We start from the raw sequence: 23,665 nt of genomic DNA, 5'->3' as shown, positions 1-23,665 counted from the left end.
TCCCAAAAACCCCAGAAATTTGCTTTCTGTAACTCTAGCTGAAAAGCCAATAGAGTTATCATGCTTTAAGAAGCACACACATTCCCACTAATCCATTTCTAACAATTGTTTAAAAATATAGAGTATTCTTCACATTCCTGTAGGAATTCATAGTGCAGACAGATTTTTTGTCAGTAAAGACAGAGGGAATGTTTTAAATAATCAAAACTAAGCTTCTTCTGAAATGCATTATTTTCCCACTCCCAACACACATTGCAAATCAATATTCATTCTGTGTGTTTTTCCCAGCACATCCTCTGCACAGTGTTCAAACAATCTTTAATGAATCCTGTACTCTATACTTATTCACTATGGCTTTCTTTGTGCATCCAGAAAGGGACACACGACTGAAAATTACAGCAGACAGAAATATAAGGTGTGTTAGGAAGAGATAAGTTATTTTCAGAAAAGTAATTTCAATTATTACTAACAATCTGTGCCAGTGTCGCTCTGTAGGCTTCAAAGAGTTCTTGTAAGAGCAAAGACAATGTTTTACTCACTGTCAGCAACCATAGTTATGCAGGAATTAGCTGATATGAACCACCATATAGATGAAAATAGCATTTATACTGGGAGTGTAAAAGAAAATGAGATGCTCTGTTACCTAAATTAGTTGAATTAAATTTTCATTGCCCTCACTGAATATTAATCACTCACACAGTTTGTCTTCATATTGCACCCAAAATCTTCTCTAGTTCTTATACATGTGTACCTCAAATCCCTTTCCTTTTACATATATAAAGAATCATATATCACAGAATGACAGAGTAAGCTAGGTTGGAAGGAATCCCCAGGTGAGTTCATCTCCTGGCCCTGCACAGCAGCAGCCCCAAGAGTCACACCATGTTCCTGAGAGAATTGTCCAAATGCTTCTTGAGCTCTGCCAGGCTGGTGCTGTGACCACTTCCCTGGGCAGCCTGTTCCAGTGCCCAAACCCCCTCTGGGGTGAAGAAACCTCTTCTAATATCCAACCTGAACCTCCCCTGACACAAAGTTCAGGCCATTCCCTCGGGTACTATCACTGGTCACTAGAGTGAAGACTTCTCTTTATCTTCCCCTCAAAAGAAAATTGCAGACTGCAATGAGGTCTCCCCTCAGTCTCCTCATTTCCAGGTTGAACAGACCAAGTGACCTCAGCTACCCCTCATAGGGCTTCCCCTAAAGGCCTTTCAACATCCTTGTTGCCCTCCATTGGACATTCTCTAACAGTTCAATATAAACTGCATGTATTATTCAAGGTGAGGCTGCCCTTGTGCAGATAGAGTTTAAGCTTAAACACAATACATTCTAAAGGAAGAAGGAATGATGCTGTCAAAGAGAATACTATAGTATATATTATTGCAGTTTACAATTCTAACAGTCCTTGTACATTACAGTTTTACAGAATGTGTAAACTCGAAGCATGAAAGTGCTTTCCTAAGTACAAACTTTTATTTTTTTCTGTTTAAGCCAAAAAAGCTAACCCTGAACAAGCCAACCCCTAATCTAAACAACACATCCTTATTGGTCAAAAAAGATTGCAATTTCTGAAGAGTGTACCTTATGGTGGAGAAATACAATGTTATTTACTTTTTAAAAAAATATTAACCGATAATTCTTAGGTGCTAAAAGTTAGAGTTGCCTGCCTCAAACACTGTTAAGGCCACAGAAGGGAGGAATTTATGATAGGAAAGTACCAATTCCAGGCCTGGCAGAGGGTTGGCAGAGACCTGGCTAGCTCATCCTGTTCAAGGAAATCAGACAAAATTCCCCCAGTGATGGACTGTGAGAAGAAGCAGCTGCTCATATGCATGTCATTGGTCGAACAAAGGTCCCCCGAGTTATGGGAGAGATGGCCTCTGTGACCACCAGTGACCATAACAGACCCCCAGACTGGCCTCTGTGGATACATGGAACTAGGGCTGTATAAAGGTGGTATTGTTGTCCAAGGGCTCAGAAGAAAAATTAAATTATCTCAGACCCAGGGGGAGGTTAGCAAAACTTGGAAAGAAGGATACGTGACTGATAATGGGTACAGAGAATGCAAAATTGAAGGATCACAAGGATATTTGGCATAACTCCCAAGATAAGAAAGAAACTAATAAAACCATCTCAGCAACTGTGCTGAAATCAATTCCAGCTGGGTAAAAGGCAATTCCAGCAGGGGGAGATTGCAACCGCTGAGTCAGGGACCACGGACCCAAGAAACCCACTGACTCAAAAGAAGAGTAAGACTGAGCATGCAGATTAATTACATAAGGAATGAGGGAATAATTTAACCAATAGAAGATAGAATACTACTTAATAAGGAAACTGTGTAACATGTAGCCAACAAACATTACTTTCTCTGTTTGCTAAAATTTATAAATAGTAAAAAGATTTGATAGTGGTGGATTCTGTGGACTCAGCACCTCTTTCTGCAGAGAACGTACCAGCAGAAGACTGAGCTGAGTCCCTTGTCTCACCACCAAGAACCCCAAAGGAATGGAGAACACCACTCACCTCTCTCTCCCCATCCCTCTTTTCCCCATTTCTGTGCCTCATCTCCAGCTCTCCCTCTGCTCTCTCTCCCTCCCCCACACCCTGCCAGGTCTTCTGCCTCTCCCTCTCCCTTTTCTAGTTCTTTCTGACTCTCTATCTCACATTTATTGTTAAAAAAACTCCATATGGTTGATTTTGGCATATGGTCTCGTTTGCACCTTAATTTGAGCAGAGGCATCTCCTGCTTGTTGTATCTTAGGATTAGTGAGAAGAAAAATTCACTCTGTCATTTTTTATGCCTAGAGGTTTGCAAATGATAATATTTAGCATCCTAGTCAGTTGCTTTATAAATGCTTACGGACAAAATCCAAAATTGTACAAAATTATTTCTCATTATGACTCCTAAGAAAGTGGAAAAGTTTCATGGATGCCAAGCATGAGAGTTGCTATCCATTATTTCTGTGGAGGAGATTATATCCAAAATGTAGAGCATAGGGTCCTAATGTTGATCAGAAACTATGTTAAGTCTTCTTATTTTTTTAACCAACTGAAAAAGAGGTTAATGGGTATATTTCTTCAAAGCTTAAATACATTTCTACTAACTACTTTTCTTCATAAGTTCATTTGCTGAATATACTTTGTAAAGTCAACTGATGAGTTTTGGACTGTTCCTGGCTCTTGCAGTTCATCATCAGAAAGAAGCAAATTAGAAAATCTCTGCCTGCATTCCTTTAATGCAAACTGGTGATGCAGTCTGGGTAGGAACTATTGTCTTCTGTCTCTGTTACATATATCATTCAATTAAGTATTCACTATGTTTCTGTGGAACTTCTATGTCTTTAAAGACATATTTATTTCTAGACATAAGATTCTTTGCCTCATTTGTTTTCATATACAACAAGGTACTAGTTCCTAATGTAGCATCCTATGACACTCCTGTGACAATTCAATTGAATTGAAAACACATATTAAAAGTGCTTCCATGCATTCACAATTCACCCATTGCATTTTTTAAATGCATCTTGCTTTTTAGACCATTCACATTTCTTCAGGATGCATCAGAGCAGCTGAGCTACGCACCAGTTCATGGCAAGATGTCCTAAAGAATCTCAAATTATCTGAATCAATACCAAAAAGCCAAGATAGCTGTCCAGAGACTAACTCATCCTTCCTGGCCAGTCAAGGTCCTTCAAACAGAGGTGATATAACATTTCTTATAACTATAACAATTCTTCTGAAGGTACAAGAAACCTACACCATAAAAAGTTGTCTTCATTTCATTCATGGCCCATTTGCCTTCAAACTAAAATGAGTGAATGGTGGCCAACAGCTACTTTTCCTTTAAGTTCAGGAATTTCAAGTACTGCGGTAGTGCAGCTAACGCTTTATTTTCTCATATTTTAGTATAAACTTTTATTTAAATGTAAGAATGTTTTTACTAAAAAAGCAAATACTTGTGAGAGATGGATTATTTATTTCTTTCCTAAAAACACTATGACAGGTATTTACTGAGCATTTACAACCGATTTTTGGTTCACTGAGTATCCTATCTGTAAAACTATGTACTAAAATTAATAACATCAATAGAAATTTTAGCACTAACTTAGATGGAAGTGGTTTTTTTGCTTTTGCAACTAGTAATTCAAGGTCACAAATCCAAATTTTCTTATTTTCTTCTAAGTAAAAGGAACAGAAAATATGGACCACAGACAAAGTACTATCAAAGATACATTGAAAACTTTTATTAAGTGTTCAGGGACTCAAATAGAGAAAGAAATTTATAGATTAAAATGAGACTGCTAAGACAATATGAAAACTTATACTGATTACCTATTATATGCTTCATTACTTAATTAATCTACTACTTGCCTAAACATACTTTCAGAATACATAGCACATCATAATAAAAGTGATCAGGGTCTGTTTTGCTCAGTAAAAAAAGTATGTGAAAGGAAGCCAGCTAAATCTTATTACAGCAAAGCTTGTCTCCTGCTGACATGAAAGGGAACTGCACAGCTAAAGCTCTTCAAAGGTTTTGAAGATGTACAGCATTGTAATAGTAGTCAAAGAGATCGTGAATTTGGGAATGTGTCATCTGATGAGTCCCTCATATCTGAATGCTTTATTCCACCTCTCTGTGTTACACTTTAACCTACTCAAAGAGATCCTGCCAGTGTCACACCACTCAAGCAGCAACATCTTTAACCATGAGTCACTGACATCAATCACTCTTGTTTTTTAGCACACCAGAAAAAAAACCAACTGGCTTTGTTCCCTATAAGAGATTTTTCACTTTTATGTTAATGTGATAAAAGAAAATACAAAAGCAAACGAAAATTATTCAACATTTAAAAGAGTATAAAAAAACTTTTTGACATTCAATGACATTGAAAAAGACATCTGTAACATTCAGATCCTTAAAACAGTCTTCTCTAATTTGGCCATACATAACTGACACAATGAACACTGCCACTATTTAGACACAGTATAAACAAAATAATGGGATATAGTAAGAAAAAAATTAATATTATCTATATTAGATTTCTCAGTCTATAAGCAGGTGTGTTAATAAAGCCTCTTATTTGGCCTTATCATAATGCAGAGCACTAGGGCTCAGGAGCTCAGTCCCTGGGTAGGGACCGGGTGCCCGAAGCTAGCTCGCTCATGCCAAGGCCGCAGGGCTACCATCTAGCAAGCATGGTGATTATCAGCTCTATAGTGATTGCAAGCTCTCAGGATTTCAGCTCTGCTTGCTAGGTAGTGGTACCCCGGGCTTGAGGCTGCAGCAGACGGAGAGAGAGGGGAAGGAGAAGGCGCAGGCTATTCCACGGAGATGGCTTTATTTGGGGAGGTCCGTGAAGGGTCTCTGCTCTTCTTCTTTCTCCCCTAATGGGGTACAGTATGCTTCTTTTATAGGGTTGGAAAGGATCCAAGCTTGACCAATGGGTAAGGGGTTAACATGACATTGCCTTATAGGGTTACAGAGGTAGGTTAAGGGGTGGAGGACAAGAAAACAGGAATTTTCTTTTGCTGTTTCAGCATTCCTATTGTTCATATCCTCCATGGTGCTTTTCCTAAATCTATGGGGTTTACTACAGTGTGTGACTGAATGTGTTCCTTTTTTTGTAAGTTTGGAGATGGGGCATATGTAAGCATTTTGTGCAACCTTTTGAATGACACAGATGTGCACTCTAATATAATAATTCTGAACTTATAAATTGATTTAACTTGTTACAAAGCAAGAAAAAATACGTAACTTTTAAATCTATACATTCAGACTGCATTTAAAGCCTTAGAGGCATAAAAAATCCCAAGAATCCCAAATTAATCCAGGGCAAGACTAGCTGTGCAAAATTTTCTAGATAGGTCAGCTGGTTAAAAAACTTAAATTCTGTTTCTGTGGTTTCTAGTACTTGAATCCTGTTTTATTTTTTCACTGAGTTTAAGGTAAATTTTGCTTCCAACTTTAGGTTAGATACTGCCTTCAATGAGTGCTAACCAAATTAAACATCTGAGTTTCATCATCCTTCCTCATAATTCAACCAGTTCAATCAACATCTATTTTTGTTAGATTAAATTCATAAAAGAGCATTAAAATGAGGACATAATTCTCACTCTTGTATTTTATAAGTTAGGCAGCAATGAATGACACAGTCAGTCAGAGCTATCAAATTCTAAAATAAATAAACTTGGTACTTGTTCCTTATAGAGGAATACTTCTTTATTTTTGATACAGCCAAGTGGTAAAATAAGATTATGTTTTTGGACTGACTAATTGGAAATTATTTCCATCACAAAAATTTAATTTTCTGTTTCATCAAAGAGCAAATAAATAAAGAAGCATTGCTGGTTTTCATGGACTATGATTTTTTTAAAACGCAGAATATTTTGTAAATGGATTCAAATGCATAATTTTGAGACAAGTTCAAGCATTGCCACTCAGACTGAAGCAATTTTTAACTGAAATAACTAACATTTATGCATTCTTTGAGAAAAATCAAAATCAAAATCACTACATTCTGGTGAGAAGTGACATAAAGAGTACATTAATTCTCTAATCTCCATCAGTATAATTTTTAAAACGTTATGTCTGTAATCTGAGTAGAATATGTAAGTATAATTTAAATGTTACACTTAGCTTCCCCCTATTTTGCAGTTTTACAGTTTGTGGTTTTTATTATAGCTTTCCTATTTAAAATGCTTTCTCACCAACTCAATTTTTTTCTTTAGGTTTAGAAATGAAGTGAAAGAATAGATATGAAAAACCATTATGCCAGACAACAGGAATAAGAAGATGTAAGAGGATCTGCTTTAACTGAGTCTCTTACTCTTCATCTAATTGAATTAAAAATACTTAAGACTATATGTATGAAGAACAAAGTATGTGATATAGTAAGAATAATGAGACAATCAAAAAGTCAGTCAGGTGGATGATAATAATAGAACCTGACTGTTTGAATACCATTTAACTGGCTTTATCTACTTTAGTAATTGATTGCCAGACACCATTCTTGAGCACTTTTACCAGCTAATAGCACAACATATTTAGATAATCCAACCAATTCTTAGTTCTCCTTATGCTTCATAGTCTGGAGTAATACAGATCACTGAATAGCATTCTGAGAGATACTGAAAAGAATACCAAGAAAATGTTCCTTTGGGCTTTGTTTTTTTTTGCTAAAATACTTATAAACACTGACTTAAATGGTTATGGACTGCAAAGGAGCATCAGGCATTAGAGAAAAATGGTTTTTATAGAAAAGAAAGCCAAAATTATGGTGAAATAATTTTTGTTATTTACCTAAGACAGCACAAACACTTCATTGGACCTGAATGAACAAAATACATATACGAAAATACAAGATACTTACTTGATGACTAACCAAGACCTTAGAAATATGTTTTCCACCAAACAGTCTTGCAAGCCTCCACTGAAGACACCAAAATCCTGATAATTCAGTAGCTTTCACTGAAACAGAACAACAAAGTTTTAAACATGGTCAGAAAATATTGTTTTTCTTGGCATGATACTGTAGCAAACAAAAAACAATATAGACATTGGACTTTCCTTTGCAGAAGAACATATAGATGTTAAGATATTTATCTGGTAAACCCATAGTCTGAATTACAGTAATGCATGGATTTTTATTCTTAAGCAGGTGGTCAAAACTGGAACTCTAATTGAAATAATTAAATGTACAGCAACGATATTTTCAAGGTTTGTAAGTAGCTTGGGAGTAATACACAAATTCATATTTCATGCCAAATACCAGAAAATGAGTTAATTTGAAAACCTTTTGAATACATCAAATTAATTACTGTCTTAGAGAAATAAAGAGGAATTGCTTCTGAAACTTCAGAAACCACTAAAAGTACTCAAACAATAAAAATAATCTAGTCCTGATTTTGGAAAAAATTAGAAATAAATCTGTTATAGAGATTCTTTTTCTTCATTTATATATGTTGCTTACCAGGCCTCCTCGAATATGCCCTATATGAATGTAATCTCATTAAATATTTTTCTTAGTTATTGTCACTTAACTAATCTCACAGTACATTATGCGAATAATAATGAATACATCATCCAAGAAAAAGATAAATAAAGATCTATTAAATCACCAAGAAATTATTTGGCATTGTTTCTGTAAGGACCCTATCAGAATATCCAATGATATGTATGTACATTCCTAGTTAATGTTAATCCATAATTGGAATCTAGTTATACAATATAAGAACTGAAATAAACTTACCTTTTTTTTTTTTACTTGATAAGCTTTAGTGTCTATGGATGTATGACACTGAAACAATCTGCTTCATATGGAGGACAAGTCAGTTTTAAAAAAGCATGTGAGACAGAGAATTACTCACTGTACTGTCAATTCTACCAGTAAAATATGTGAACTTCCTTTACCAGGAAGCTTTGTTAGCTTTATTAAAATGCAGTGCTTGCTTTAAAATACTCATGAATCATTCATAAGAAATAGGAAAACTACAGGCAAGCCTAACCCTTGGTTTCATATGCAGGTGTTTTGTTTTGCCCCCCAACAAGGTATCATTTTTCAAGTCAAGAAACCTTGCTACTGACAAACAAGTTTTCAAATATACCCTGAAGTCTGTGAACAAATGTTCAGGTCAAGGTATCATCAGAAATTGCAAAAATGACTCCACAATAATGCCACTTCTACTGCCTCTCATTTGCCTCCTTGTAATATAACTGGTAAGTATCAGAAATCTGTAGTTACCCCAGAGAAACTACGAATCGTAACAGCTAGAAAACCAGCAGCACCTACATTGCACAGTGTAAACCATTTATAGATAAAGTGCCAACTGTCCCAGAAAAAGACTGCTGATACTTGGTTATAACTGAAATGTGTTACCAGTGACATGGCTTAATTGCATGAGAGCCTGTAATTCTTTCATACAAGAGAAAAAGTATCAGTTTGTAATAGTTTTTCCTTTTAAAGTATTATAAAATTTGCAGTCCTATCTGGGTTTTTTCCACATTCTCTTCAGAATTTGTAAATTCGTTCATTGCTAAATTCGGTTTTAACCTTTGCTATCGTTTTCTGCCTTACTTCCACTGATCTCTCCCTTAATATTTCTTTCAATATCTCACTGGGATAATTGATCTCTGGCTAGGGTTAATCTTACAGGAACTGTTATCGATATCTTTATGAATTATAATTCTATTAAGAATGACCGCTGAGTTGTTCTTTGATCCTGATGTGTTTCCTATGACTATTAAGGTTCATCATATCATTACTAATAATATATTAAGTTCATGTGATTGCCATTGTGATTTCAAGCAAATAATACATCGTAGTTATTATTAATATTAATATTATTAACATTAATTTTATTGTCAATACTAATCATCAATTGCTGTTGTCATTATTAATTAGTTTTAGAGCTTTTTTCCTCTAAGCTACAGTATTCACAATGACTGGAACCCAATACATTAAGCCATTGTGATGTATTTATTTTTTTTACTTCTATTAGTGTGCTTTCTTAAGATCCCAAATTTTTCCAAGAGTTTTTCTTCCTGCTCTACACTATTTCTGGGAATTCACAACCATTTTTTTTTCCTTTTGATGTGACATGTAATTAACTACCTGGTATTAGACTGGTAATGATATGCAAAAGTCTATTTTTTTTTTCTGGGTTTGCAAATGTTCTGCTCAATGGCATAATAAATAAGCTTAATATGCATTATAAATACTGAAATGTATCATAATAGGGAAAGAAAAAAAGCTCTTGGTATCTTGGAAATATTGGAAAGTTTTGGTTCAAAGGGCAAATGGACATTAGTGATCAGCTACCAACGTCTTTTAGACAAACATTCAGAGTGAGAACACATTATAGGTGAGACTGGCTAAATATGGATGCCTAATGATATCTAAATGGGACAGTCAGATATAAAAGTGGATTCTACTAGCTGACCTTTTGAGGTGGTCATCTGGCCATGACTAAATATCACAAGACATCTAACATGACATTAAGGCAGCTAAATCCCACTCAGCTATGCCGTGATGTTTTGAAACCAGATTTGAGATGAGTCCTGAGTATGCCAAGAGCAGTGAAATGAAATCACTAGAAGAAATATCTGTCCCTTTTAGAGGACAACTCCAGGAGGTGGAGTGTCACAGATTCTCAAGAGGAGATTAAAAATTGGCAGTGAAATGCTTGTGATTTTGAGACAATAGAAAAAAAAAAAGAAAAAACAGTAATAAATAACCCCAAAACTCAAAAAAAACCAAAACCAAACCACCACCACCAAAAAAACAACTAAGGGACATTATTAACACAGCAAGCGTGCTTTCCCAGACTAATTTCCCCTTGATTACTCAACTGAATAATATGCTGAGCCCTACTGCTAGCTCTGCACTCTGCTGCCCAAACCCAGTGAAGAATGCAAATCTCCAGCTTCAGGGTGAGATGTTCCTGCCCTTTAGAGCATGGGATACAAAAAGATAATCTTAGATATGTCAGTTTGGCAGCATACACAAAACAACTGGTGACCTGAGAGGAGGTATACAACCACAGACTTTGTAACTCCTCCCTCTTCATTTGCTTTGAAGTGCTATACATTTGAAGATACTTTTTGTTCTAGAGCTCTTAATATTAAAGGGGGTACTTATCTAGAGAAGACAGCTTAATTACAGAGAATTCATATTCCAGGATTATTCAACATTATTCTCAAAGTAAGTGAGATTAATACTAAAGAACACACAATAGGGTTTTTTTTTTAGTTCTGCAAAACACCTACCAGACTTTCAAAGAAAAATTACCTCAACTCTTACCTCTCAGAAGCAAAGCAATCCTCATTGTTTTGTGAAATTCCTCATCAAGCAACACCATATGATATGCTCAAAATTGTTAATAAACTAAGGTAATAAAAAATTATGTAGCAAATTTCAGTTGCACACTTCAGTCTATAAAGTTATTTACACTCAGTGAATTTCACGTCTAAGTACATGGCCCTGTAATGCAGTGCTGCCATTGCCACTAAGCAAGTAACAAGCCATTACCTCTCCACAGAGCCTGTGCAATCTCCATCCCTAGAATTTTTCAAAACCCTGGTTTTTTTGAGGGGTTCAGCCATCTGCTCTCAACCAAGTGATTTGAGAAACCCATTGGTCTACATGACCTCCAAATTTCATTGATATTAATACAAATAAAATGTACACACACACCAGGCCATATATTGTCTCTCTGTCTATATTTCCTTATAAGGGATGATAATAATGAAGTAGTAAATATTTTCCTTTTCCTTGTTTTATGAATTTTTTTGGCTGACTTCTGAATTCCATGAACCTGGATGGGCAAATTCCCAGTGAATTTCATGTGAAGAATTTTTATCCTGTTTGCATTAGACAAAGCACAAGTTGAAATCGGGATTTTTAGGTTTTGATCATATAAGTTCATGTGATTGCCACTGTGATTTGAAGCAAATGTTTCCATATGCACTAAGGCATGTACAGGCATGCCTAAACTGAAGCACGCTGCGTACCTGAACTTTAGTAAGGCCTTTAAAATTATCTCCCACAACATTGCCCTTCAATACAAATCTGTGAGGAATGGCCAGTACTCCAGAGTCCTGTGGAGCTTTTCAGACGTAGCTTGCAAGTTGGAGACATGGGCAGAGAAGAACTATCTGAAGTTCAACAAAAAGAATTGCAGGTCCCTCACTTGGAGGACATGTGGACCAGGATAGGCTGGGACCTGACCTGCTGGAAAGCAGCTCTTTGGAGAAGGACCTGAGTGCTGATAAACAACAAACTGTCCATGAGCCAGCAGTGTGTCTTTATGGCCAAGAAGGCCAATGGTATCCTGGGGTGCATTAGGAATAGCATTATGGGTCAAGGGAGATGATCCTGAATCTCTACTCAGCCCTGGTGAAGCCACTTCTGGAGTGCTGTGCCCTATTCTGAGCTCCCCAGTACCAGTGAGACATGGGGCTCCTGGAGCAGGTCCAGCAGAAGGCTGTGAAGATGATTAAGAGATGGGAATATCTCTATTGTGAGGAAAGGCTGAGGGTATCAGGCCAGTTCAGCCTCAAGAAGAAAAAACAGATGGGACTGTATACATGTCTGTAAGTATCTGAAGGGAGGGTGCTGAGAGGATGAAGCCAGGCTCTGCTCTGTGGGGCCAAGCAATAGGGCAAGAGGCAGAAATAGATGCACAGGAAGTTCCACTGGAATAAGAGGAAAAACTTCTTTATTGTACAGATGACTGCACAGGAGCAGATGGCCTAGAGAGGTGGTGGAGTCTCCCTCACTGGAGATTCTCAAGAACAGTCTGGATGCAACCTTGTGCAATGTGCTCTAGGATCACACTGCTTGAGCAGGGAGGTTGTATCCCATAGGACCCACTGTGGTCTCTTCCAACCTGTCTCATTTTGTGCTTCTTAAAACTGGATACTTGTGGCTTGGACAGAGGCACTCATCCCTGGGTAAAAAGCTGGCTGAATGACTGGGAGCAGAGAGAGGTCGTGAATGGAGGTGCATCCAGCTGGTAGTTGATCACAAGGGCTCTGTACTCAGACCAGTTCTGTTTAATACCTTTATTGATGATCTGAACAAGGAGATTGAGTGCACCCTCAGTATGCAGATGACACCAAGTTGGACAGGAATGTTGATCTGCTTGAGGGCAGGAAAGCTTTGTAGATGGATCTGGAGAAAATGGCCTCAAGTTGCACCAGGGGAGGTTTAGATTAGATATTAGGAAAAAATTATTCTCTGAAAGATTGGTCAGGACAAGGCCTGGCAGGAATAGGCTACCCAGGAAGGTAGAATCACCATCCCAGGAAGTGTTCAAATGATGTGTAGCTGTGGCATTTGGGGAGATGGTTTAATGGTGCACAAAGTAGTGCCAGATCCTAAGGGTATTTTCCAACCTTAATAACTCTATGATTCTGTGTGGATGCCTAATACAAGAGAGGGTGTTAACATGCTCAGCATTAGCTTTGGGATGAACTTGGATTCAACAGCAGATGATTCAGAAGTTTTATGTTTAAATAAAGTTCATATTAGGAGATCTGATAGAAAGCAGAGGCGTCACCTTCTGACTAATACAACAAAAGATTTCAAATGTTTCTGATTTCTATTCTATTTAATGTGAAACTATGAAAAAGTCAGTGCAGACAAAAAAAGAGAAGTTATTGACAGCTGTATCTAGTATTTCTTTGCTTAAGCTTTTGTTTCTACTGTCTCAAAAGTGAGTCATCTATTAAGTCAACATTAGAACTCAGTTCTCATTTGTATCTGCCTTTCTTTAAGACTTGAAATCTGAACAGGCCAGTATAAGCTGCTCTATCTGCAGGGTATAAGAAGGAATTCTTAGTATGTCTTTAGCATTAACATTTCTTACAAAGCATCTACCGACATCTTACAAATCTTCAGTGCTAAAGGTTTCCTAAAATAAAAACGATAATGGATTTTTACACACATTACCTTTTAACTCTTCTTTTGTGTGGGAAATACTGTCTGCTTGACATCTTAAACATTGAAGAAATGGTGCAGTGGAGAGCATTTGACAACTCAACAATCAGAACAGTTTAAAAGAGTAGTGCTCAGAAACTTGCTGAAATATCTGAATATGTTGTTGTTGTTTTGTTTGTTTTTAGTATTGTTCGAGATGTCTTATCAGAACAGAGAAAAAAGACTGATTGACAGAAAAAATGGCCCTAAAATGGAGGCAATGGCAAAAGTTAGAACAGGCTTTCTATATGTCTACAATACATACAATTCTCCTTCAGTAGAAGCCTGATGAATACCTTTTAGGAATGGAATTAAACCTGAGCTTACATACTGGATATGATTACAACAGCTTTTTCATAGTGTTATTTCAGATAGGGATCTGAGAACTGAGGAGAAGAAAGGAAGAACATATCTCAAAAAAGTCTGGGAAAAAATGGCTCCAACACAGGACCAGAATAGTGTAAAAGAACATCACTTACAATCAGTTACACAGATTCAGAAAGGTGATGTTGACAGATTCCCAGCAGTTCCAAAAAAAGTAAGTCCTGTTTAAAAGGTTGCAATTGGACAATCTGCAGAGTAAATCCAGAGGGCAGAAGGGCACTTGATCTACTAGGAATGTGTAGGGAAAAAAAAGTCTAGCAGCTTTAAATTGTCCTTTTAATTGTAAGTGTATTAAACAAACAAAAAAACCCTGCTGTAAACTGGAATATAGACATAGTTGAACAATACAAACAACAACAGCGTGTTTATATGTTTCAACACTGTGATAGCACAACCACAGAATAGGCAAGCATTTTGCTTAAGTGACTAATTTGTGTAGAGAGTAATTTACTAACAATTACTTACACAAATTAGGAGGAGAAGCTAAGGGAGTTGGGGTTGTTTGTCCTGGAAAAAAGGAGGGTCACAAGAGACCTTGCTGCTGTCTGGCAAGGTGGGGATTGGCCTTTTCTGCCACAGAAGTAATGACAGGATGAGAGGGCATTGATGCAAGTTGCTCTGGGAGGGGAGGTACAGCTTAGGAATTAGGAGAATTTCTTCATGGAATGGGTTGTTAAGCATTGGAATGGACTGCCCAGGAGGGAGGTGGTGGAGTCACCACCCTGGGAGTGTTAAAGAAATGATTGGACACAGCACATAGTACTTTGGTCTAGTTGACAAACTGCAGATCAGCCAAAGGTTGGATTTGATGATCTTGGCATGCCTTTCCAGCCTTAATGATTCTGTACAACACTGAAATCAAAAATCAATTTATCTACCCAAAGAAGGAGCTAAAGAAATAAAAGTGAACTTTGATGGCATTCTAGTACTTTCTAGAAACATGAGGCACACTATATAATAAAGAAGCAAAATGTCATCTATAGGACAATATCTAAAATTCATCACAAAACCAGAAATTTATCACAAAAAGGGTACTTTTCCAGACAGATTCTAGCAAAGATTGAAACAGGTATGAGTAGTAAAAATATTAAATCAACAAATAGAGGTAAAAATTTTTCTGGAGTCTAAAATTATATCAACATCAAATTTTAATCACTAGAAGGAGAAGGGGAGTTTAGCAAGCTTAATGAGAAAATAAATGGATCTAGAACTGGATTAACTGCCAGCAGTGAAGAGCAAATTAGTATTACAGAAAGAGGGATTTAGGCCACTGGTACACTTAGGGAAAACATTGAAGTGATCTCTCTAAGAAAAAAGATATTGTCAAGAAAAATAGCACATAATGTCAAGAGTTGTTTATACCAGAAACCTAGACAATGTAACATAAACGCTTTAAATATTAGTGCGAAACAAACACACAAAGGGGCCAGAAAAGGAGGAAAGAAGGAAAGAAAGCAAGAATATAAAAAAACATGGTGCAATGGCAATGTTACTACAGAATTGTTATTGAATAATAAATAACATTAAAAAATGAAAACCAAATATAAATAATTACTATAAAGTAAGAAGAGATCATGTCAAAATATGGATTATGAAATTCAGAACAGTTCATATGGACAGAAGAATCAAGTGAATCAAAGTAACTTCAGAAGGAAAAAACAGGGGTTTACTGACAGCTGTATTGTTGAAACCTTCCCTATCACATATTTGCTTTGGATGACTGAGTGTTCTCCCCATGCCTTCCTCCTGCATTGTGTAGAAAGCAGTGTAGCTCCACAGAGATGCAGCCCCACACACTCTGGAGGCTGAGACAACTGCACAAAGTCATCTTGCCAAAGCAAGCAGGGCTCAAGCATTGGACCCAGCACTTATTAGCTCACAAGGATGGCTTTAGACTTCACTGCAGCTTAAATGGTTACTCTTTTAAGCTGCAGTAAAGTCTAAAGCCATCCTTGTGAGCTAATGGATGTTGTCTTTAGCTCATACATACATGAGTGAGCTAAATGCAGTTGAAATTTTTTCCAGTAAGTTGACACTAACCTTTCCCAGGAAATGGAATTTCTTGAAATACATCACAAAGTTCCTTCAACTCTGAAAACAACAGCTAGCATTTTATTTACCTGTAAATCACTGAATCAGTAGGAAATTTTTTCATAAATGGTTTTGAAGAGGACACTAAGGAAGACTTGATTATAGAAAATACTTCCACAGCTGCCTTGAAAGCTTGAAGGGACTTGCACTGTGAGGGATGTTGTCGAGGACATAGTCTCAGTGTCTAAGTCAAACATCCTTACATCTCATCAACATATAAAATATACATCAAAAGTATGTGTCAGAAGGATGGTTCCAGACATTTTCAGTGGTGCCCAGTGACAGGAAAAGGAGTAATGACCATAAACTAAACCACAAATAGTTCCCCCTAAACACAAGGAGGAACTTTACATTGAGGGGTGGCAAAGTACTGCCAGGTAGCCCAGAGAGGTTGAGGAGTCTCCCTCTCCTGAGATATTCCAAACCTGCCAGGTGACCCATTCCTGTGTCACCTGCTCAAAGTGAACCTGCCTTGGCATATGCTTTGGACTAGATGGTTTGGACTAGATGACATCCAACATTAGGTACCTTCCAACACTAATGATTCTGTGATTTTGTGATCTCAAGCAACAGAGAGAGAGAGAGACTGAATGAACTACAGCTTAACTGTATATCAAAATTGAAAATAAAAATCATCTCTGGCCATCAGAAACCATAGGTCTAATGAAAGCACTTTCAAAAACAGCAATAAATTTTGCAGCTGAAATAAAGGCAAAAAGATTCAGAGCAAAAACTTGAGCGTCATCAATAATGACAGTGGAGTACCAATTAAAAGCCATCTATGTGTTCTGAAAACTAGATTGCACCTGGTCTGTTTGAATGCAATTAATGAAGCAGACCACTATAAGTAGCAGGAAGCAGCAGAAACTTTGCAAGATAAAATGAGTACTAAAATTATCAAGGTTCTCCTTTTCTCATTTCAGAATTCTGAAAGAAATACTATATTAATAAACCCAAATTAGACTCTATTATTTTATCTCAATAGTTTCCTTTGATAAGGCAATTGATTTTTAAATTGGAAAAAATACAATTGGTCTCACCTATCTAGATTTTGGTGATTAGAGTGATAAAATGTTGTTAGGAGTTGCTACCTAAATCTAAGAATATGTATCAGTGAAAGAATTTTAAAATTACTAAGAAGATGGTAAACAGAGAATATTAGGTTAGTGGTTAAAATTAAGGTTAGAGAAGAATTCCTACTCTGCTACCTAAAGGACTTCTAATCGGACTTGTCTTTTTCATTAGCCTTGCCTGAAAAATCAGGATTTTTGAATAAAATGCAGTTTAAAGAAAAGTGCAAGCAACATATTTAGGATTTACTGTCAGATGACTGGAATATCATAACTGGAGAATTTTACAATTTAAAAATATATATTTCATCCTGAAAAAGACATTTGGCTTCTTTCTTCTACAGACTTTCTAGTTTCTTTCATTGTTTTACAACAGTTCATATTTGTTTTTACAGTTACACTTATATTTTATTTACAGTTTTTATTTGTTCTGATGAAGTTTTACAGTCCTGCATCAGAACAGAGAAAAAAACTGAAGAACTGCCTTACAATGTGTCTACAAATCCTATCTCCATTTCTGGCATATATCCCCCAGAGGTTATTTGCATTTTGTAGTATCTATATGCCAGAACTGTGCTGGGTTTTGTCCAGCAATGAAATGACTTGAGAGTTATGACACTTTATCCACAAAACTACACAAACTGCAGAGGTTTGTTAATAGTTAATAGATAGTTAATATTTCAGGTATGCTTTCTTGGGGAGACCTGTCAATGGCATTTTTCTCTTCATTTCACTGCTGTTGCTACACTAAACAAACTTGAGCAAAACTCTTCAAAAGGGATAGTATAAAAATATGACATCACTCTTCTATGCAAAATCTTCTGCCATTGTCTTGCCTTTTTCCCAGCCTGGAAATGAAACTCGAGACAATTTTAGTAAAGAGGTAATAATACAAGAGCAGATCTTTATTTGAAGGCCTTCAGGGGCAGTTACGAAAAGATGTCCACAAAAGGCCACCCCTACAAGGGTGAGTACATTCTTATAGGTTTTAGGAAATTATCATAATTGATAAAAAGCACCAATTAGGAGGACAAGTGGTGATGCAATTCCCTCCCAGATCAAGCTCCTTCTCTGGAGGCCCCCCTCAGCTCTAGCTGTACTTTGTCCATGAAATGTGTCTCGAAGAGTTGTTCTTGTCCTTGGTTCGCAGGAAGAACAAAGATAGCACTGGGGCCTTGTACCCTCTGGGGCTTGGAGCTCTGGAAATTTTCTCTTTCTGCTTAGGGAAAGGCCATGGAAAATTACTGGGAAAACTAGGCACTTATACAAAAGGCTACAGAGCTACAAATATATGTGTGAAGGATACAGAGAACATATAAAAGGAAAAAGAGGCAAAAAACAAACGGCATCAATTGCAGGTTTAAATTACTTGGGGAAACTAAACATTTGGTCAGTCATGATGCTTTTATTTTAATATGGCAATGAAATGTTCCTGGTAAAATTTTTAGTTATGAGTAATGGCAAAGCCGGTTTATGATTAATTTTCATTACCATATTATTTAGCTGTATGCTGCAAAAAATTGTACCTAATTTTATATCTAAAATCAATATTCATCTCAACTAGAAAGGACAAGCAATAAACACCTGCAGCACTTGCTCAAGGACAAATGAGGCAAATCAAACTTATTTCTTTTAACATGATTCAGACTCAATTTGTATCAGAAAGCAGCATCAATATATCTTACAAGCAAACACATCCTCTGAACAAGTACAGGAGAGCCTTCTTAAAAATCTAATATAATTTGGAGTTTTTACAGTTTTTGGTAATAATGGCTCACACTGTTATATAAAGACTTTCAGTAGCCAACAAAAGGTCATAATTTAAGATGAAAAATATATTTATGTAGGCCTACATCATCTGAATCTATGTATTTCAATGTGCATGGAAATATTTAGGTTTTAGAAAGTACCAAGAAGAATTGTGTCCTGAACGATCAAAGATTTAGCCTCCTTATTGAACAAACAACAGACAAAAAAAACCAAAACAAAACCAAACATCCACCCCAGTGTATCTGAACAACACAGTATTTTATTTATTTGGTCATTTAATAGGAAATCTAACCTCTTCCCCATGAAAAGCTCTTAAGAGCAAAAGACAGGAATCTCATTATTTGGACTGTATACAGAAAGAAAGGAATAGTTAAAAATGTGATGAGGCTTTGTGTTATTCAAAAACAAAAGCACTGTTCTGCAAGAACATTTTTCATTGTATAACTAGATTGTTGTTTGCTGCAATGACTATATAGTAACATATGAGAGAGTAAGTGCTTTCCAAGTTGTTGTTTTATAGAAACAAAGCTTTAATATTGATTCCTACATGAAACACCAGCTTATTTACAGAAGAGTGCCAAGAGATTGGTTTTCTCTTTCTCCCTATCTCTGTTTCTCCTTCTTTCTTGGTGTTGTGATCACTGTATATTTCTATGCAAAAACAAGAAAGAATAGAAAGTGAGTTGATACAATTACCAGAAAATTCTGCTTTGTACAAGTACTCAGGAGAAGCAGCTGTTTCTAATAGGCAGGTGGATAAACTATAATACTTTTTTGTCAGGAGTAAATTGTAGTAATGAGAATCTGAGTGGAGACTCCTTGTTCAGACAATGCTCATTTTAATCATAATGCCAGCAGGCCTTATAAGAAATTAGGCAAATGAGTATGCTTGAGTGCCTTGTGAATAAATTACTTACGTAATTCACTTATGTAATAATATAGTGAAGCTGAAGTCACCTAAACTGCTGAAGACTATGGAAGATTAGAGAGTCCTTTCTACTGGAAAGAGTATGATCTTTCCTTTGATTTACCATGCAAGGAAAATAGTTTTGTGCCTGTGAATTGAAAAACAGAAACTGGCTGCCCTCCATATTTTAACATATCAAGTAGTATTTTCTGACTAAGCAATTACCAATTGTTCCAAAAGAAAAAGAAAAAATATCTTTGAAATGAAATTACCAGTATATATCCCTGCTGAGTGTCAAGGAAATTTCAAGTTTGCACTGTAATAGGGCTTCATGGCCATAAAAATATGGCTTCATTTTCAGTTCCCTAGGTGCAACCATTTACTTTATAGCTCTTACAAACTCTTTCGAGCACCAAAAAGAATTGTCATGGATTAATCAAAACACTAGGTAGAAAAACTCATTAGAATGGCATACAGAAGAAAACCCAGCAAAACCAAAACATGAAGAGGTGTTATTGCAGTGTAATGGCTCAAATGAAGAAAGGAAAAAGCTTCATTTTGGCAGTATGGGTTGAAAACTGAGTTCTTCAGTAAGGTCTCCTTTCTTTCAGTTTAACGAGATTCTTAACACTGATTTCAGTGCGACAAGCATGCCAAAAGAGAATGCTGTACGTTCAGGAATCATATTGTTTGGTATGTACTATATTTTTCCATACCATAGAGATGAAAAAACAAATCGAATCAGTAGTTTTCCACACTGTTATTATTGCACTATCAAATACTTTTAATGAGAAAGTTTATTTATCATTTATTAAACTTTCATAAAATATTATTAACTGGAAAAAAACATAAAGTCCTGTAACCCTTGGTGAACTAACTTTTCCCAGACAAAAGGGTATTTGCAATGCTGCTTTAGTACTATTAAATTACACTTAGTTAGTAAGTGTAGCTGAAAGATTACAGTCCTATTGTCTGAAGCATGCATACATGTGTAATCCTGAAAGAATATGGAGAAGGGTTCACTTCTTAAATGAGAATGCATATAATTGTTATGTCACATGACACAAACCTGTTTAGGTAAATCAAAAATAGTACTGTTTAGATATAAAGACTCAGTAAAATAAAATGACACTAAATTTTATTTAAAAACTCACAGAGCAAAAAGCGACCTAAGTAATTCTACACTGAATTTACATAAAATGCAAAGAGAAGATACCCCACCATTCTTTTCCAAGTTATCTCCTCCTTGGTGCCCCGGAGAAGGGTCTCGTTACCTTTCTTTTGCACAAAACAAAGGTGTTGATAAGGAGAAAAGCAAGCACGTCATACCTAGACTATCTTCTCTGCTTTTGAAGACTCAGGTTTAGCAGAAAACAAAAGCAATTGCATTTTTTGTGCACCAGTGTTATCTTTATAAGAATACATGATAAAACCATGCACGTTTTTAAGAGAAATACTTTATATAAAATCAAAACTGTGTAGTTAACTAGATTTTTACAAATTATCATTTAATAACAAAATATTTCATTTAAACTGCACTGACAGTAATGAGAGATCTTGCTTTTCCTCATTTGTTCCCATGCTGGCTATGACAATTATCTTAAGGAGTTTCAGGTAAAGTTACAGTTTTACTGGATTTGTTAAAATTGTATGTTAACCTGTAACATCCTTTGTAATTTATATATTTCTTTATCTAATTGGTAATGTTTCATTATCTTACTTTGCAAATGATCAATTCACTGCTACACAGAAAACAGTCCCTTTGTGTAGCAAGCAGTCAAATCTATCAGCATAGAGTATTTTAAGCAAAAGAATTAAACAACTAAACTGTAACTATGAAAATTATTTGAAAATTTGATTAAGATTGTCTCGCAGTACTGATACTCTCCTCATGTTAGAAGGGGGGTGTGACTCAAGCTGACTTCAGTTGCAGCTACCATCATTGAGTTCCATGTGCAATTAGACAAATTAAATTTAAACGTGGCCTCAATTTTAATACTATAAATTTTAAAATACTTCAGATAATATGTGTTGCACTTTCACAGAGAAAATGCCAACGCATCTCTACAACAACTGCAGAGCCATCTGGAAGATCGTGTTCGTGCTGTAAGCGTGCACATCTACTGCACATCTACTGCCTGATCTTTCCTTATATAGAGCTGCAGCTGCTTCACAGCTGCTGAGGCAGCAGCTTCATCAGCACACACAAGGTCCCCAGAGGTCTTCACCTGGTCTAATGTGTGGCATGTTCTATTTTAAAGCCTAGGCAGAATGCTGTTGGCACCAAACTCTATGTCACCCACAGAGTGTTTTCAGACTGTCTTGGCTTCTTCTTTCCATTACGGTGATCAGAATGGAAAACCTCCTGGGCCTTTCTGCTACACAGCTGTAAAGAAGCCTTTTGACTGCTGAGGCCATAATCTGCTGATAACAAGGCTTGCAACCTGCTAGCAATCCTCCTGAAATTGCACCATTTATTCTCCTCCCTGCATCAACATTAACTTTAAAATATGAGGTATCTTGAGTGCCTATGCCTTGATAACAAGTTTATCAAATGTATTTTCCAAATCAAAAAAGGAAAAAGAAAACAGAAGCAATTTATTGACACATATACATATAGGGGAAAGGTTTTAGTGTACATGCTGGCTGCATTTCCTACCTATTATATCACACCAGGAAACACATCTGTATCCTCAGTTTTTTCACTGCATGGCTCTTACTTGCCTAAGGAGGCCATATGTTATATATGGTATTCCCAATAACCACTGCTAATGGGAGGTTCAGGTCTGGGACAGGAAGCCAAGTGAACTAAGCTGCACTGGAAACCTTCCCAAATGCCAGGATGCTCACATGTAAGCCATCATTTCCCAGTATTAACCATGTAATTTTCATTCAGTTAAACAAAGTGAATGCATATACTACATTTAATAATTTTCTTTTCCATTAATAAATATAAAGAAACCACTTACAAAATAATTCTCATTCTTTAGAAAGGAAATACTGCAGCAGGTAAAGTCTTTATGATGCCTGATTTCTTTCCAAAATGTGAAACTCTCATCCACCACCCAGCATCCTGTAGACTTCTCTTCCTCCTCAAAACCACCTTTTTCATTCTTGCCTGGGATTCTTATAGAGCTCAGCTAAAAATCCATACTGGTAATCTTCTGCTGAGAATAACCTATGTATTTACCATCTGTGGTCTCTACAAGTGTCATACCAATGTGACAGCAAAGTCTAAGTCTAGATGCAGTGCCTGTTTCTAAACTGGATAGTAAAAGGTTTATGTCTAAACTCTGCAATTCCTTATTATATAAGGGGCTGTGAAGTCATTGCCTGTTCACTTCTCTTTCAAGTAAACATCATGCCACCTTACAGTAAGATACTCAATATGAATATTAGTGTTTGGACTCAAAATATCTCTGGAATAAAATGATTAAACTTTTAATTAGACATTAAAATAATAATCAGCTCCTGAATTATTATTTATTATTATACATTACTTAGTGTTCTAACAAACTACATCATTATATTTTCCATCTGCTTTTCTGCCTTATATTAGAGGGAGCACATAAAGTAACACCTGACAGTTTTGGGATCCATTGTTATGAAAGGTACTACCTAGAGACCTGCAGTATCCGGAAAATACTTTATTGAAATGTACTCTGTCACAATTATTTGATTTGTTTAAACTGATGTTTAGATCAGGCAGCATGACTGCTTTCTTTTTCCTATCTCAATCTGGATTTTAGAGTGCTGCCTATGGTGCTCTATCATTTAAGCTAAAGTAATGGAAGTGTGTGTAATACACATGATAAATCAGATTGGGCAAGTTTTAGACAAAATTTGTTTTAAAATTGATATGGAAATGTTTTCTCTAATCTTCCTATTAAGTGAAGGGAAAAAACCACCTTATCTTAACTCCTGCTAGTTAATTCCAATTTAGTTCATTGAGCAGTAATGTGAAT

The 23,665-nt window shown here is 36.2% G+C and overlaps 1 protein-coding gene across 4 annotated transcripts in view; it reads right to left on the bottom strand.

The window, feature by feature from the left end:
* Positions 1–23,665, bottom strand: part of CDH18 (cadherin 18) — a 493,283-nt gene that overhangs the window by 379,949 nt on the left and 89,669 nt on the right. For all 4 annotated transcript variants that reach the window (XM_036400351.1, XM_036400425.1, XM_036400360.1 and 1 more), the window contains exon 2: positions 7,371–7,468. The gene's annotated coding sequence lies outside the window, so the exon portion shown is untranslated. The remainder of the gene's footprint in view (positions 1–7,370; positions 7,469–23,665) is intronic.

This window comes from Molothrus ater, chromosome 1, assembly GCF_012460135.2.
Source record: "Molothrus ater isolate BHLD 08-10-18 breed brown headed cowbird chromosome 1, BPBGC_Mater_1.1, whole genome shotgun sequence".
NCBI classification, from domain to species: Eukaryota; Metazoa; Chordata; class Aves; order Passeriformes; family Icteridae; genus Molothrus; species Molothrus ater.
The sequence above is the reverse complement of the archived record's forward strand: the minus strand, read 5'-3'. Positions and strand labels throughout refer to the sequence as shown.